Below are 18,080 nucleotides of genomic sequence, written 5' to 3'. Positions count from 1 at the left end.
CCCACAGGGAGGATGGAATGTGGAAGATTTTATTGGGATGCAGTTACATTTTTCTAATTGCAATGTCTCATTTCCCCCAAGCCAGTCCTGGAAGAGGGGCAGTTGGGCATTCAGCAAAGCCAGAAACAAGGCCAGTGTCCCAGAGTTTCCATTCCATGTTGCAGCTGGGTGTGGTTCAGCATGCAGGCCCGATTAAAGTCCATTAGTCCATGTGTGGAGCCCAACATGGGCATGGCCATGTGTGCACAGCAGAGCACAGCCCCCTGCGGCAGGAGTCCCAAGAGGGCCCCGTGCCCTGGAGCCAAGAGAGAGGGACTTTTTTGTCTGGCTGTTTATATATTCATATTTCGAGAGCTTGCAGTGGCCATGTCCATCCTGGTCAATTAGTTGTTTTTAGGTGTGATTGATGGGCCAGCATTTTCCCAGGTCACTCAGGCCTTACTGGGCATGTGTCTAAACTTCCTTTGTCTAGTCCCTTCCCCCATCAATCAGCGGGAAGGGACTTGGAGAGAGTTAAATGCAGCTTTTTGGCAGAGTTGTGTACGTCTGTATCTTTTGGTCTTTCCTTTCACTTCTTTCCTGTTAAATAATAACCAGGTTATTACAATGGTATCAGTTTGACGATTGTTTTTGTAAACTAATTAGCTGTGCTCCCAATATTTGTAAGAGTCTTCTTATTTTAATAGCTAAGATGCATGATTTTCTTCCCTGTTTTGAAGTTATCTAAATAACTCATCATCTCTTGAATGCCTCCATTTGTGCCAGAGGGCTGAGCCACGTCTCATTCATTGTTAAGTTCTCAGTGCTGGTAGGGAATCACTGTGTGGTAGTTAAAGTTAACTCTGTTCTGGGTTCCAGTCACTTCACTTTATAGGATTTTATTTTTATTCTCAATGAATCTTTGTAGTTTTTATAGTTGTGGCATTTTTAAGATGATAGAGGACTATGACATTCTTTAATTAGAAAGATTTCAGGTGCTGCTTTCAAATAGATGTATTTGATTCCCAAAATGTAGCATTCTGTAATTATTTTCGATCAAAACATCAGTGAATACATTAGACAGATTAAAAATATTTTTATTGATTTCAGAGAGGAAGAGAGAGGGAGAGAGAGATAGAAACATCAATGATGAGAGAGAATCATTGATCAGCTGCCTCCTGCATGCCCCTCAATGGGATCTAAGGCAACCAGGCAGGTGCTCTGAGAATTGAACTGTGACCTTCTGGTTCATAGGTCAATGCTCATAGGTCAATGCTCAATCACTGAGCCACACCATCTGGGCTAGAGAGACTTTTCAAAAGAATGATATAGTTCTGTTGCCATAGCAGCACAGATAGGAGGAATTGACTCTTCATTTAATGTGATTAGATAGTCTGTGCTGGGAAAGACAAAGAGCATTTACAAGAGCTTAGTCAAAATTGCTTTTCCTAATTTTTTCATATGAATGTAGCTTAGGAAATAAAGTGGGTTTACTTTCTTTAGTAAAAGCTTATGTAAATCTCCATTTTATTTGGATTACATCCTAACTGAAGATTCTTGAATAAATCTAGGAACACTAGATTTTAGAAAATTTTTTTTAGCAGGAACTCATTTTTATTGTTAGCTTTCTGTTCAGTAGTTTACTTACCTTTCCTTCATTGATGGCACTATTTTTATCTACACATTGGTAAAAGCATATGAGGTAGTTCTCTCCTAATATTTATTATTCCTCCATCTTTAGTGAGAGAAATCTGTGCTACATGCTTAGTTAAAAGACCCTTTGCCACCCTAGCTGGTTTGGCTCAGTGGATAGAGTGTTAGCCTACGGACTGAAGGGTTCCCAGATTCAATTCTGGTCAAGGGCACATGCCCGGGTTGTGGGCTTGGTCCTCAGTAGGGTGGGGGGGGGGCGTGCAGGAGGCAGCTGATCAGTGATTCTCTCTTATCATTGATGCTTCTTTCTATTTCTCTCTCTCTCTCTCTCTCTCTCTCTCTCTCTCTCTCTCTCTCCCTTCCTCTCTAAAATCAATAAAAATATATTTAAAAAAAAAGAGAAAGACCCTTTGCCAGGCTTCTTTGCTTCTTGTGGCCATGGACCAAGTTTAGGTAAATGATGTATAAATAGATGTGTTAGATGGGATTTCTAGGAAGGCTCTTTAAAAAGGAGAGGGTGGCCCTGGCTGGTTTGGCTCAGTGGATAGAGCGTCAGCCTGCGGACTGAAAGGTCCCAGGTTCGATTACTGTCAAGGGCATGTACCTTGGTTGCGGGCACATCCCCAGTAGGGGGTGTGCAGGAGGCAGTTGTTTAATGTTTCTCTCTCATCGATGTTTCTAACTCTCCCTCTTCCTCCCTTTCTATAAAAAATCAATAAAATATATTTTTTTTTTAAAAAAGGAGAGGGTGGACTTCTCTCATCTTTCTCTTTAGTTCTTTTTACTGACTGTCCTATGAATATAATGGCAGGAGCTTCAGCTGCAACTTTGGGTCATGAGGTGACCTGGAGGATAGAAATCAAGAGTGATGAAGCAGAAAGACAGAAGGAGCCTCATGAGCTCATAGACCCTCCAAACCAGCGGTCGCCAACCTTTCGGTCCTCATGGACCACCAGTGGTCCGCGGACCACTGGTTGGCGACCGCTGCTCCAAACCATCTCTGAACTGCTTATTTCTTGCTTACTTTTATCTACTAGAATTAAAAAAAAAAACAGAGCTGGGGCACATTTTCCTAATAGTCAACGATAATTTTATAATTATATTTATAATCAGGAATATTATGCATGTGTTTTGAAAGTAGATGATTGTGAATTTTTCTCCCGGACCACACGTATGATGATAATCACTAAAAATAAGTCTGGAGGTGAGAACCTATTTTCCTGGAAAGAGAGGCTGTGTGGGGCACTTGACAAAACATCAGACTGGGAGTCCTGTGCCTTGCAATGTTTGCCTCCATTCTGTCACTGACCAGCTATTCAGTAACATAGTTATTTAATAGCATGGATCCATAAAATGAACCATCGTCCCTCTCCCAGTCACCTGATGCAGTCACTTGCCAAGTGTTTGCTCTGTGCCAACTCTGTGCAGGCACTTTGCTAGTCCTTGGGACTTCCGTAGCACTTAATTTGTATCTTAACTATATGCGCATTGCCTTCTATTACAATATATGGCAAATCTAAATATGATGCATTTATAAATAAATCTATCCATGATTACATACATTGATAGATTAATATACACAGTACTGGTGAATTTACACCTCAGATGAACAAATTCCATTTTTTATGGCAAATTTATCCTATCCATGAATGGAACAAACATTGTTTCCTCTGACATGACAGGCTTCCTATACGTGCTGTGTAATTAAAGGTCATATTCTAGGAAGATCACAAAGATAAAATCTATGTAGTTAGCAGTTGGAGAGCTTCTTTCTTCTCTGCAAACACTGAAGACAGGAATTTTTTATGATGAGGCTACAGAGTACATAGTTTTAAATTGAAATAAGACCCACCTGACTAGTTCTCTAACTTAGCTCTTTGTTCATTAGGCTCTAATGGTCCTTGGACAATAAATAATCTTTAACATCTTTTTTATTTCCCTAGAAGAGTAACAGGCATCTCAATACTTTAAAATCTTAAGGAACTAAGATCTATAAGATTATTTCTTTGTGTGGCATCTCCTAGTTTGACCTGGAGTTTCTCTTTTAATTTTAACCAAGGCCGAATCAAGGTTGTGGAGGCTTATAATTTGTGCTACAACAATAAGGATGTACTATTTTCTTTATATTTCAAATTTGTACATTTTCTGCTCAGTGGGATCTTAGTTTAAAGAATGGAACTCAGGGCATTCCACTTGAGACTAAACAAGAAACAGGGTCAGAGCTGCCACGGGGGTGGGGGATTAACATGTGGGCTAAAAAATTATAATCAACTCTGCCTCTTGAATTTCTTTTCAGTCATTTCTGCATAGGTGGTGGTAAGTAACATCGACAATGACATGGCAGTTTCTTTTTATTAAATATAAAGGACACAAATATTACTTTAAGTTACTGTAAATGTCACTTTAAAGACGGGTTATCTATGCTTGCTTACATTTACAGTTGTTCAGAACACTGAATTAAACAGTCCATAGCCCACCACACCTCATCATGCTCACACGCTGCTGGCCCGTCAGCTTCAGACCATCATGAGTGATGAGCCAAGGTAGCCAAAAGCCAGCGGGCAAGAATCTTCTATCTCTAGGCACGTTTTGTATGTGCATATTTTATTCCTTATTATAGCTAAACAGAAAGCTTTTTGGAGCCCAGAGCAGATAGCCTGCATAATTTAAAAGATAAAGCAAAAATTGATTAAAATTGCATATTTAAAAAATACAGTCTGTTGGGTTTGTTACTTATGAAAATCACAAAAATAGTTGATTGGTTAACTTTTGTGTGTTCATTTTATTTAACTTATGAAGGGTCTTGGTGATTTTAATTTACAGTTATTCATGGTTTTATCACACTGTATTAAGTTGAGTCAGTTCCTACTTAAATTGCTGGTATGCATGAGAGAATGGTAAGTGTACTCACCTAGGCTTCCTCTTTGTTTTCTTAAAACATTGAAGGCGTTTTTATTTTTGGATAAGTGGGATATATTTTTGCTCATTGTTTCATGCAACACAACACATGCTGTGGATCAGTTGTGTGTGGTTTCAGACTCCATGACAGGCTCTGTGAAATCTGTAAATGTAGAGCTGGCATTATTCTTTTTCTTGGGTTGCTTAGGTTTTCTACAGGAAGGGAGACATGCACACACAGACATATAACAGACTACATTATTAACATTTTGATGCAGATATACTTTTTAAAACTATGCTTACACTGTTTTTTTAATCTTTAATTTCTTTAGTGGTTAAGGTATTACAAGTGTGTCCTCATCCCCTCCATTAACCCCCATCCTCCCCCGCCCCCCACCCCACTCATGCTCTCATCCCCCTGTTGTTCATGTCCATTGGTTTGGCATACAAGTCCTTTGGTTGATCTCTTCCCCTTACCTCCACCCTCCCCTACTTTACCTCTGGGGATTGATAATCTGATCACTGTTTCTCTGTCTTTGGATCTGTCCCTGTTCATCAGTCTATGTTGTTCTCTATATTCCACAAATGAGTGAGATCATGTGGTATTTATCTTTCTCTGACTGGCTTATTTCACTTAGCATAATGCTCTCCAGTTCCATCCATGCTGTTGTAAATGGCAAGAGTTCCTTCTTTTTTACTGCAGCATAGTATTCCATTGTGTAGATGTACCACAGTTTTTTAATCCACTCATCTGCTGATGGGCACTTAGGCTGTTTCCAAATCTTAGCTATGGTGAATTGTGCTGCTATGAACATAGGGGTGCATATATCCTTTCTGATTGGTGTTTCTGGTTTCTTGGGATATATTCCTAGAAGTGGGATCATTGGGTCAAATGGGAGTTCCATTTTTAGTTTTTTTGAGGAAACTCCATACTGTTCTCCACAGTGGCTGCACCAGTCTGCATTCCCACCAGCAGTGAAGAAGGGTTCCTTTTTCTCCACATCTTCTCCAACACTTGTTGTTTGTTGATTTGTTGATGATAGCCATTCTGACAGGTGTGAGATGATGCCGCATTGTCGTTTTGATTTGCATCTCTCGTATAATTAGTGACTTTGAGCATGTTTTCATATGTCCTTCTGTATGTCCTCTTTCGAAAAGTGTCTATCTAGGTCTGTTGCCCATTTTTTGATTGGATTGTTTATCTTCCTATTGTTAAGTTGCATGAGTTCCCTGTAAATGTTGGAGATTAAACCCTTATTGGTGATATCATTGGCAAATATGTTCTCCCATGCAGTGGGCCTTCTTGTTGTTTTGTTGATGGTTTCCTTTGCTGTGCAAAAGCTTTTTATTTTGATGTGGTCCCATTTGTTTATTTTCTCTTTAGTTTCCATTGCCCTAGGAGCAGTATCAGAGAAGAAATTCCTTCGGCATATGTTTGCGATTTCGCTGCCTGTGGATTCCTCTAGTATTTTTATGGTTTCCCGTCTTATGTTTAAGTCTTTTATCCATTTTGAGTTTATTTTTGTGTATGGTGTGAATTGGTGGTTGCTTACACTGTTTTGTAGTAATAGTGGTGATGCTTCCATTGTGGTTACTAGGATCCTAAGTACTTTCATATATTAACTCACTTAATCTTCACAACAATTCTGTGAAGAAGATACTTTATTATCGCTACTTGACAAAATGTTAAGCAACCTGCCCATTAATTAAATTAGGCCTATTTTAAGAATCCTGTAATTTTATCAACTACATAAATCTGCCTCTTGGCTAAAAGATAAATTACTGTAGCCAATAATGTAGTTGTAGATATATGGTTTCTTTCAACAATGACCTTAACATTTCAGTGCTAAGAAAATCAAGACAAACATTTAAGCAGAAGCATTTTAATAAAGATGTTAAGGAAGACTGTCACTTTAAAATTTAGCTTTTGAGCCCTAACTGGTTTGGCTCAGTGGATAGAGCATCAGCCTGCGGACTGAAGGGTCCCAGGTTCGATCCCGATCAAGGGCATGTACTTTGGTCGCAGGCACATCCCCAGTAGGAGGTGTGCAGGAGGCAGCTGATCGATGTTTCTCTCTCATTGATGTTTCTAACTCTCTATCCCTCTTTCTTCCTCTCTGTAAAAAATCAATAAAATATATTTAAAAAAATAAATAAAATTTAATTTTTGAGGTAGTGATGGCTGCCACGTATTATCTATGAGTCAAATACTTAACAGTAAATGTAAATATAGGCCATTATGAAAAGACAGTGCAGGCTTTACCAAAGCAGAATGTAATTCAATGGTGTGATACTGTGGAAGAATCTTGAATACCCCTTTGAGTTCCTCTCCAATCATGGAGCTCTGTAGCACATCCAGGAGCCTGTGGGAGTGAGTGTTAGTCACAGCTCAGCTCTCTTAGGCCTGGAGACTGCCCGGCAGCAGGGTGCTGCTCTCGGGCATTCGGAGGAAGAGACTAATTCTATGACTTCTGAAGGTGGTTCTGAAGGAAACTCCTATCTTTAAAAAAAAAAAATTTCTATTGATTTCAGAGAGGAAGGGAGAGGAAGAGAGACAGAAACATCAACGATGAGAGAGAATCATTGGTAGGCTGCCACCTGCACTTCTCCTACTGGGGTTTGAGCCCGCAACCTGGGCATGTGTCCTAACTGGGAATTGAACTGTGACCTCCTGGTTTGCAGGTCGATGCTTAACCACTGAGCCACATCGGCTGGGCAAATGCCTATCTTTTTGATATTATCTTGCCTATGGGGGAGGAGATGGATTACATTTGAAGATGCCTTCAAGCCATAGGTTCCTGTAGAAGGCTGAACTAAGTGAAAGGGGTGAATGTTATGTGGACATAGATTGTCACTCTCATTATCGAGGACTTTGAAAGACATGATTGCACTTGAATTAAGTTGTGGGCACAAGCTACTTTTTCTGCTTTAAGGTTGAAACAGCTAATTGATAATCCTCCCTTATTTGCTTAGTTTAATACATGGCTGGGTAACTACAATCACAATTGATTTAGATTTCTTCTTGAAAAGGGACTGTGGGAGTTCTTTTGGCCCTTTTGTCTAGGTTACATAATTTTGAGCTTCCCTGGATAAGTGATATAAAAGTAGGGTGCGTGTGGGGAATGTAAGGATGAACATTACTGTAATATTGGAGAGCTGAATTAATTCTTCAGAGAATGGTTACTAAGGCTGCAAGTATGAACATTTAGTTAGTTGCTCTTTATGAATACGGTATACATTTTGGATCCAATGAAAGAACTACTTTCTAATTATTCATTTCTACAACTATTAGATTATTATTAGAAAAAATGGTTTAGTCAAATGGCAGTATTTCTCATTTTTAAACTGTAAGATTAATCTGGCTGAGATGAGTGGGAGCAGTTCTGCACGATGATCATCCCTCTCAGACATTTGAGAAACATGGATTGGCAAATAAAACATCTTAGATTTGGGTATTCAACTTGTCTCTGAAAGGGAAGAAACTATAAAAAAGTTGAACTTATTCGTAGCACATTGGTTTCCTGCCATCTAATTTTTAGGAAGTTAATTCTACTTCTGAGCCTCAGTGTTAGCTACAGCTTGGTACCATTTATGATGTTTATGCCTTTAATGGATTTAACCCATTGAGAGAGTTAGACTTGTCAATTGAGATTTATCAGTTGGACAAAGGTATAAATTCTTTCTCTTCTAATAAGTTAGTAAATATTTATAAAGTGCCTATTATTTTTCTAGAACTATACAATCATATACCACATAACATTTCAGTCAATGATGGACTCATAAGGTTATAATGGAGATGAAAAATTCCCATCCCCTAGTGATGTAGCCATCTAAAGTTGCAGCGCAAGGCATTACTCATGCATTTGTGGCAGTGCTGATGTGAACAAACCTGTGCTGCCAGTTTTATAAAAATATATCACATGGATTAATGGCAGATGGTGGGAGACATAGGTGGAAGGTAGACAGGACCATAAGTGGTCCTAAATACCCTACTTGAGAGATAAGTTTAGCAGATTCATGGGGGGCAGAAACCAGAACACAGTGAGAAAAGAGATAAATAGGAGACAATAATGGAAGCATGGTTGAGAAGAAATGGAAAGGAGCTGGAGGGGGACATGAGATGTTTCAGCCAGAGGCCTGGCAGGAAACAGCACACACAGAAAGTTCAACTGAATAGAATTTAATAAAGAAACTTTATGGAGGAGTGGGCTGATTTTAAGAGAACTAGCAGGAACGAGTCTGGAAGGTGTTAGAACTCATAGACCTGAAAGGATAAGGGAGGGGGGAATGGTATTATGAAAGCTCAGTGGCTGTGGAAGGTAGAGGGAGATAAATATTTCCCTCCATTCTCTTGCCGGTGCCTCCAATTGGATGAACATAACCAGAATCCAGAGACAAAGGAACTTGAGTGATATAGTCTAGAGAGATCAGCCTCTCTGGGCCTAAATTGGGGCAAAAAGGGTGGAGAATGGATCTGAGGAGCAAATGCTGAATGACTAACACACAGGGTCAGTGGAGATTTTCTTTCTTTCTCTCTTTCTTTCTTTCTTTCTTTCTTTCTTTCTTTCTTTCTTTCTTTCTTTCTTTCTTTCTTTCTTTCTTTCTTTCTTTCTTTCTTCCTTCCTTCCTTCCTTCCTTCCTTCCTTCCTTACTTCCTTCCTTCCTTGCTCCCTCCTCCTACTACTCCTCCCTTACCTATCTTCCTCCCTCCCTCCCTCCTCCCTCCTCCTGCCTACCTACCTCTCTCCCTCCTGCCTCCCTCCCTCCCTCTCTCCCTCCTTCCCTCTCTCCCTCCTTCCCTCTCTTCTCTCTCTCTCTCTCTCTCTCTCTCTCTCTCTCTCTCTCTCTCTTTCTTTTTTTAATAGTGGGAGAGACATGACTAATTTATCGGCTGAGAGGAGAGCTGGAAGAGAGAACAAGAGGCATAAGGAAGCAAGAGAGAGGCAAAATAATTAATGGAGCAAGTTTGAGGAGAGGATGAGATTGGAAATACAGTCAGATATATACTCATTTTAGAAAGTAGGAAGGATGCATTGCATGGGACCCAAGGGGAGGAGGCAAGCAGGTAAGTAATGTCTGTGTGCACAGACACACACACAGGAGGAGGGAGATAATCGGAGGAAATTTGTGCCTGCAGAGCTTTGATTTCCTTGTTGAGCTAGAGTACAAGGTTATCTGTTGAGAGTGAAGGGACTGAGCTTTAGTATATGATTTTAAAATTTTAGTGTTAATGTCAGAATTGCTGTGAGGAGGATAGGAAAGTGAGCTGATGAGAAAAGAAGTACAAAAAGCCTGCTGAGCCCTAACCGGTTTGGCTCAGTGGATAGAGCGTCGGCCTGTGGACTGAAAGGTCCCAGGTTCAATTCCGGTCAAGGGCATGTACCTTGGTTGCGGGCACATCCCCAGTAGGAGGTGTGCAGGAGGCAGCTGATTGATGTTTCTCTCTCATCGATGTTTCTAACTCTCTATCCCTCTCCCTTCCTCTCTGTAAAAAAATCAATAAAATATATTTAAAAAAAAAAAAGCCTGCTGGGGGAGGGGTGGGGATCCAGCTGAGACAGGAAGTACTATAAGCAAATAATAAAAGAAGTACCTATAATAAATATTAATAAGTAAATTGCTAGCATTAGTAGCTGTGAGATGGGGAAGACAGAATTGTACTTGTGCTATTTTTGGCTCTTAGCTATGCCTCAAGTATGCTGCTGGATCTCAGAAATCTTGAGCCTCAGATTTCTCACAATACCATATTTCCTCAATTCTAAAGCACCATTTATTTTAAAATGCACCAGGGTTTTATTAACTTTTTGAAGGGTGGAAGAACTCTTTATTGTGTTAAATGTACAATATTTTTCCCCCAACCAATAGTAGTATAAATGTAACCACTTAATTATATATCATTCTTCTTGAATATCTGTGTCCTTGACTGATATTCTTCTGAATTCTATCAGCAGTTCATGAGATTGGGTGACAGGATTCTTTTATGAACCTGCACTCAGGATCACCACCTCTGTCTTGCCTTCCATGACATTGGTCTCTGCGTAATTCTCCTTTTATTATTCTGCTCTCTCTCTTGTAATCTCTTTACATTCTGGCTTTGGTCACCACCAAGACTTTTCTCTTTTGTTGGCTCATGCACTGGCTCAGCAGGGTTTAGGCATCCACTAGTTTACAGTTGACCTTTGAATATTGTGGGGGGTTAAGGACTCTGACCCTCAGGCAGTTGAAAATCGCCTATAACTTTTGACTACCCCAAAACTTAACTACAGTTGTCCCTTGATATCCACAGGGGTTGGTTCCAGGACTCCCTTGTGGGTATCCAAGTCCATAGATGCTCAAGTGCCATAAGTAAAATGGTGTAGAACAATCCATACGATCTGTTCTTCCCGTCCTCAGATTCCCAGCTGGGTATTGGAAATACTCTTTTCCATCCTCAACTTGTTGAATCTGAGGATGGGAGACCTGGGATTAGAGAGGGCCAATGGTATATTTATTGAAAAAAATCTCTGTGTAAGTGGACCAGTGCCGTTCCAACCCATGCTGTTCATGGGTCAACTGCATATATTTAATCAGTCATAGAGTGTCACATAGTTAAGGCTGGATTAAGGTCTCACATTTTCTATTGCTTCTTTTTTTAAAAAAAATATTTGTATTTCCTAATGTAAATGACTTGAGGTTTGTTTTATAGATATTCCTAAGAGTTTTTTTTTTCCTGCTAGGTTACACTTATAGTTTTGTCACTTGTAATTAAACACTGTCTTTTTGAAGTTATTAAGAAGTGTTTGGCAGATGATATCTGACTGACAGACCTTCATGATGCATGAAATAGTTCCGTTCTAGCTTTTAAAGTTCCGTGGGCTGTTCTTAGGGAATTTTGACTTCTGCCCCTCTAACTGCATTGCCTCTTGTGAGAGAGATGGCCTTCTGCACACATTCATTTTGGTTTCTGTGCCACCTCATTGTATAAGTTTTTTTTTTTTGCTCTTGTTTTAAGATGTCATAAGCAACATATAAAGCTAAAATTCAACTCTTAGGGATACAAATAACTCAACTGAAGTGATATTCAAATGGATGGATAATTGACCTATTGTGAAGTTTGCACAGGCACGGGCTGTGACGGTTACTTCTTTTTGCACAGCTAGTGGCAAGTTTCTTTTGGCATGAATTTCAGAAATCTTCAAATTTGCATTTTAGAATTGAGGAAATGAGGTATACCTCCCTCACACTGTTGTCATGAGGATCAAATCAGAAAGTATAAGTGAAACATCTTTGCAAACTGCAATGAGCTAAAAAGGTTACGATCCTTATTTTCTAGTGCCTAGTAAGTGTGTGGCCTGAATTGTATCAGTAAGATTTTCCTCGGAAACAAACCTAAATATTACCATATCTTGTGCCTAAATGATCATGTCATATTTGTATAGTGATTTAAGTTAACTTATTCTTATAGTCCTACAAGATAAGGAGAGAAGGCATTACAATTTTATTACTTTGATAGACAAGAAAATCGAGCCTCATAGATTGAGGTGGTTTTCCTAATGCATGCAGCTGGAAAAATGGTGGTACTGGGAGTAGAATCAAATTCATCTCAGCTCCCTTCTTAGACTATGAATAATCTGAAATTTAACATTTCTGAGCTGTTTCATGAGAAGGGTGTGAGAGAGCATTGAGAAAATACAAATTTTTCCTACAAAGAAAATATGCCCATAGTATTGGGGAAAAGAGTAAGGCATATAGGCTTTATAATTTTGAACCAGTGTGCCTTTTATTTTTTATCTTAATTCATCCCTAGGTGCAGAGGAGTGTATTATATTTTGTGAAGATAAAAATGTTTCATTTCCTTGTTTGGAGTAACTATGTTGTATACTGCTTTAAAAAATATGAATCAAGAGAAAGCTACAGAAAGAAAATTCATCTTTATCTGTATTTTCTAATTTTTCTAGAGTCACTACTTATTACTTTCATAATAAAACTTGATAAATATAAATGATGCCCCAATTTTAAAAATATATATGCTTAAAAATATGACTGACATCCTACATAGCTATTGCTGGTTGATGGGATTATAGTAGATATTAATTTCATGTGTCTCCACATTTTCTAAACTTTTTACACTGAACATGTACTGCTGTATAATCAGAAAACAAAATATTGAATACTAGAGGCCCGGTGCATGAGATTCATGCACTTGGGTGGGGGGGGGGGGCATTTCCTCAGCCCTGCCTGTGCCCTCTCGCAGTCTGGAAGCCCTCGGGGGATCTCCGAGTGGGCCCAAGCTGGCAGTCGGACATCCTTAGCGCTGCCGTGGAGGCTGGAGAGGCTCCCACCACCGCTGCTGCACTCTCCAGCTGTGAACGCTGTGGGAGCGCAGTGACCACCAGGGGGCAGCTCCTGTGTTGAGCGTATGCCCCTTGGTGGTCAGTGTGCATCATAGCGATGGTCGTTCCACTGTTCAGTTGATTTGCATATTACCTTTCATTATATAGGATTATTTTAAAACCAACACATGAGGAAAACAGACAATGCTAAATAATTATAGGTTTATGGTATGGTAGAAAGGAAAGATATTCTGAAGCAAGTAACTTATGAAGAATTATTTTTAAATTTACTTTGAGGTTATTGGTCCTCCATGGTGTGATGGTAACTGAGCACAGGAAGACACGGAGGGATTGGGTAAAGGGAATTATTGCTGGCCAAATTCTGCTTTCTGTGGAGTTCAGAGAGGGGGTGGTGGTGTAGCATCAGTTTTTCTTCTAATTTCTGCTTGTAAGGTTTGGAAGGTCCACCATTAGCTCCCAGGACCTAACAAGGGAACGATAATGGGCATGATGACATGCTTTGGAATTAGGCAGAGAGGTTCTAACTCTAGCTCTGCTACAGATCAGCTGCAGGAAATTGGAAAGTTACTTAAATCTTGGCCAATTTCCTTATGTTGAAAAACTCTGCCTCATAAAGTGGACAACATGGAGAAATTTGTAAAGAACTTAGCACAATGACTGGTACACATTAATCAATAACAGATAGCAGCTGTCATCACCACCACAATCATCTACCTGATCTGGGATTTGACACATAGTGAATATGAGTTGGTTTTATAGAATTACCCCATAACTCAACTGTCTGTCAGCACAGTGGCAGGTGACAGAAACCCAACTCAAATCCAGTTTAAACTAAAAAAGAACAGCATGTTTATTAGATGTATTTCTAATTGGTGGGAATGTGAGACAGCCCTGGGGACCTCAAACCTTGTAGAGTCTCTTCATGAGGGATGGTTATAATTAGCTACTTTAAATTCTTTGTTTGAAAATTCTAATATTTATGCATTTAGAGGGTTATCATGTGGTGATTGTCTTTCTCATGAGTATTGATCAGATTTTTCTGGTTCTTTGCATATCAAATAATTTTGGATTGTATTCTGAACATTTAAAATATGTAGTCGAGCTCACAGAGAACAGATTGTTGGTGGTCAGAGGGTGGAGGGGTGGGTGAAATGGGTCAAAAGGTACAAAAATGCAGTTATAAAAGAAATAAGTCATGGGATATAATGTATGGTATGGTGACTATAGTTAATAATACTATATTGCATATTTGAAAGTTGCTAAGAGGGTGATATTAGAAGTATTCATCACAAGGAAGAAAGTTATAACTAATGATGATGTTAACTAGACTTGTGGTGATTTTTTCACAATATATTCAAATATTGACCCATTATGTTGTGTACCTGAAACTAATATAATGTAATATGTCAATTATACCTTAATTAAAAAAAATTATGTTGTGAGACATTGGGTTCTTTTTAAATCCTCTGTAGAATTTTTGTCTGTTTTAGCAGGCAGTTACTCAGGTTTGGTTCAGACCACAGATCACCTTCAGTGTGTGGTGATTTCAGGGTTAATTCAGTTTTTAAGGCGTTTGCTATTGTTTATTGGAGGTGGGAGGAGTTGCTGGCCCCTTGTTTGAGCCTTTCAGGGTTAGCGGGAGTGGTGGTTTGTACTGTAGCTGAGTTCTCTGGGCTGTGCTGCACTTCTATCTCTTCCACACATGCCCAGCTAGCTGGAGGGTGAGCCTGAGGCTTGTGCTGGTTCATATACACAAGGAGGGGATGGATCCCCTTCTCCATTACTCTGGGATATTTCTCAGGGTCTCCTTTTTATATTTCCTCTGGCCAGAAAGATGGATTACTATATAGTTTTAGCCTCCATGCTTTTCAGCAATTCCATCCGACTGGGGTGGAGTGACAAAAGATAGAAGGGAGAAAAAGAATAGCAAGGATTTCCTCCTGAACTCTGCACGGCAGAGTCTCTTGTTCCAGTCCCTTTACTCAGAGAGACAGGTTTTCTCTTGGGGTGTGAAGTGCCTGTGCCATTGTGGTGCTGGCCTTGGAAGAGAAAAAAAAAAGCCCATGGTCCCCTCTCCCCACCACCACCATTATCCAGCTAACAGAGGTGCCTTTTCTTGGTCTTCTGGCCAGAAAGATGGGATTCTTTTGGAGTTTTTGCAGTCCACACCTACTGAACAGCTCCCTGATTTGGGTCACCTTCAGCTCAGAGCTAGGAGATAAAGGAGAAAAGGAACCAGTAAGCTTACTACCATTGTGAGTTATTCAAGTTTTGACTTTCTTCCCCAGTCCTCCTGCTGTTATTTATTTTGTGCAGCATGGGAAATGGAGGCTGTAGTGGGTTTTCTCCATCTTGGCTGGCACTGGTGAGTAGCTTATTAAAATGGGCTGGGTGACATGTCCATATTAGGGCCTGGCATCCAGAGATTGGCTGTGCAGTCAGAACTGCGTGGAATCTTAGAATCATTCCCCAAAGAATAATGAGGTCAAGGGACATGCTGTTACCTGAAGGAATGGGAAGAGGATGTGAGCCAGACAGAGCAGCAGGTATCTACTTTTTCTGATTAAAAAGAAAATATTTTAATAGGTATTTTAAGTTGTTTTCTGGGAGTGTAGTTATGACAATAGGCGTTATTAGGATTATATTATAAAAATTTCTGTTAATTTGAGAGATTCTTATAGGGTCAGATGAGTGCCAAAGAACTTAAATAACGAGCTCATTTTTATTTAGCTCATGAAATTTGCAAGCAAAAACATGATTTGGATGTCAAGATTTTCAGAGCCATCTATCACCTATACTATTTCTGTAGACACTAGTAAAGCTCAATTTGAAGTGGCAGCATTGACGATTATTAGCTTTTGGATTGGAATTGTATTTTTGTAAATCTTTTCTGTCTGAACTCTGCCAGAGGCTTAGCTGGATCCAAAAGCAGAGTTTGCCCTTTCCTGAGCCAGATTGTGAAGTCAGCAAAGTGTGTTGTCAGCTCCTTGTTCTCTTTTCTCCCGCTAGATTATTCCCAGTTTTCTTTATCCACTCTATAGCAGAATCCTTTTTGTGTCTGCCTGCTTGTACGGTACTTAAGCTCTGGACCTTCTCTTCTGTTACCTTCTACCCCCTCATAGGAAGTTCTTTTATGAAGTGCTAATTATCTTTCTTGTACTTTTTTTGGATGTTGTTGTATAATGCAGATCAGTACCATCTTCAGGCCAGACAAGTGGGGCTGCTACCTTGATCTCCGCTGTAAAGGGCCCCACTCTGGACCTTCTCCAGCTGTGTTCCTCCTCCTGCCTTCAGTCTGCAGGCCAAGGAGATGCCCACCTGGGTGTCATGTCCCCCTGTCCCACACCCTTTCATATCACGCTCTCCGTAACATGACTTTGGAATGATATTCTTAGAAGGTCCAGGTTTGCTTCTGGGGCCTTCATGGGTTCTTCCTAGACTGATCCTTCTGATCGTAGACTGTTATTGTGGGAGGGGCACTGACAGACCTTGGATGTGCAGCTGGGGCCACCACTTGCATGTGAGGAGGCTGTTTAAGGTGTGACCTGAGGATAGAGCAGGAGGGGGCACATCAATTTACACTCTTGCCCTTGTCCTGCCAATGTCAGGGGCGGCCTGGAGGAGAGCCTGCTAGACAGTGCTTTCTTATTATACAGATTTCCTTATGCTGTTGCAAGTGATGAGCAGAGATAGCTTCCAGGCAGAGAAAAGTCATGGCCTGGGGGCCAGGAAGAGTATAGCAATACTGTTTCAATAGTCATACATGAGGAAGTTGAGAAATCAAGCTTGGAGAAGCAGATGGAGAGTGAATCCAGAAAGGCCTCTCATGCTATGCTAAGATTGTGGACTTTATCCTCCGGTCCATTGGACGTTGTCGCAGGGTTTCGAGCAGGGATGGCATAATTACAGCTGGCTGCAGAGTGTCACGGATGTGGGCAAGAGCAGAAGAGGCATGCCAGTTAGGCATGGGTGGTTGTCATCCAGGCAGCAGAAGATGGTGATTAAAATAGGTCAGTGGCCATGAGGATGGAGGTAAGAAACTTGTCCACCATGTAGGGTTATGCTGTGGATCAATTCAAATAGGATAATGTTATGGAAAGTGTTTTGGAGCCCTGGCTGGTGTGGCTCAGTTGGGTTGGGCATCGTCCTGTGCACCTAAGGGTTGCTGGTTCCATTCTCAGTCAAAGCACATGCCCGGGTTGTGGGCTTGATCCCCAGTGTGGGGCATGTAGGGCAGCCCATTGATGTTTCTCTCATTCCCTCTCCCTTCTTCTTTCTCTAAAAATCAATTAAAACATCTAAAATTAAAAAAGCAAATTATTTTGGAAAGCTTATAGGGTTCTGCAAATGTTGTTAGTGTTATTATTAATAATAACATAATTGCATTGTGGATAAAGGTTACCTTCCAGCTAATCTCAATTCTAGGGTAAGAAGATGTAAAAATCAGCTGAAATGATGTGAATAATGGTCCTAATATGAGTTGTCACATCCTCTGAGGGCTCCTTTGGGAGCGCAGGAAGGTGGCTCTGGTAGGCTTTGGGGCTGGTGGTTCGAGTGGAAAGGGCAGCAGTGCTGGGCTTAGGTTTCAGTCTGGATAGGGAAGTGTCCCTGAGGTGGATTTCATCATTCAGTATGTAGCTGTTCACACATCCTGTTTTCAGTAAAAGTCCTTTTGTTCCATATGCTGCGCTTGATGTCTCTGAATCGGAAACCTCCCTATTTTTATTTTACCAGAGGAAATAATTTTTGTCTCCTGACATCATGTGGAAGGGAATTGTAGGGGTCTACATTCTCAAACACATTTTCAACTAATCTTTCTATTTGTAGATTTTGTTTGCTTTCGGAGATATTTGGTGTCTTTAATTTCTGAGAGTTTCTGCAGCTCAAATCAGCTTTCTTGTTATCGTCTGCCTATGTAGCCCTTAGCGTTCAGATTTTCTTGTTTGGTCAGTCAACAAAGCTCCCCTTATGCTTTCCATCTTCCAAAAAAAAAAAAGTGTGGACACCTGCATCTTTTATCGTTTTCACTTCTACTCTCTTTACTCTTGTCATCTTAACAGTATTTTTATTCCTTTACTCTCTGTTCCCTTTAGAAATTCCACTCTTTTGCAAGATTGTAGGAAGCGGAGATAAACATACCTATATTCAACTCAGCAAGTTTAAATGTAATTAGATAATAAAACAATGATTGCCTGTGTTTAAAGATGTTTTTATACA

The sequence above is a fragment of the Myotis lucifugus genome, unplaced genomic scaffold, assembly GCF_000147115.1.
Source record: "Myotis lucifugus unplaced genomic scaffold, Myoluc2.0 scaffold_257, whole genome shotgun sequence".
NCBI lineage: Eukaryota > Metazoa > Chordata > Mammalia > Chiroptera > Vespertilionidae > Myotis > Myotis lucifugus.
The sequence above is the reverse complement of the archived record's forward strand: the minus strand, read 5'-3'. Positions refer to the sequence as shown.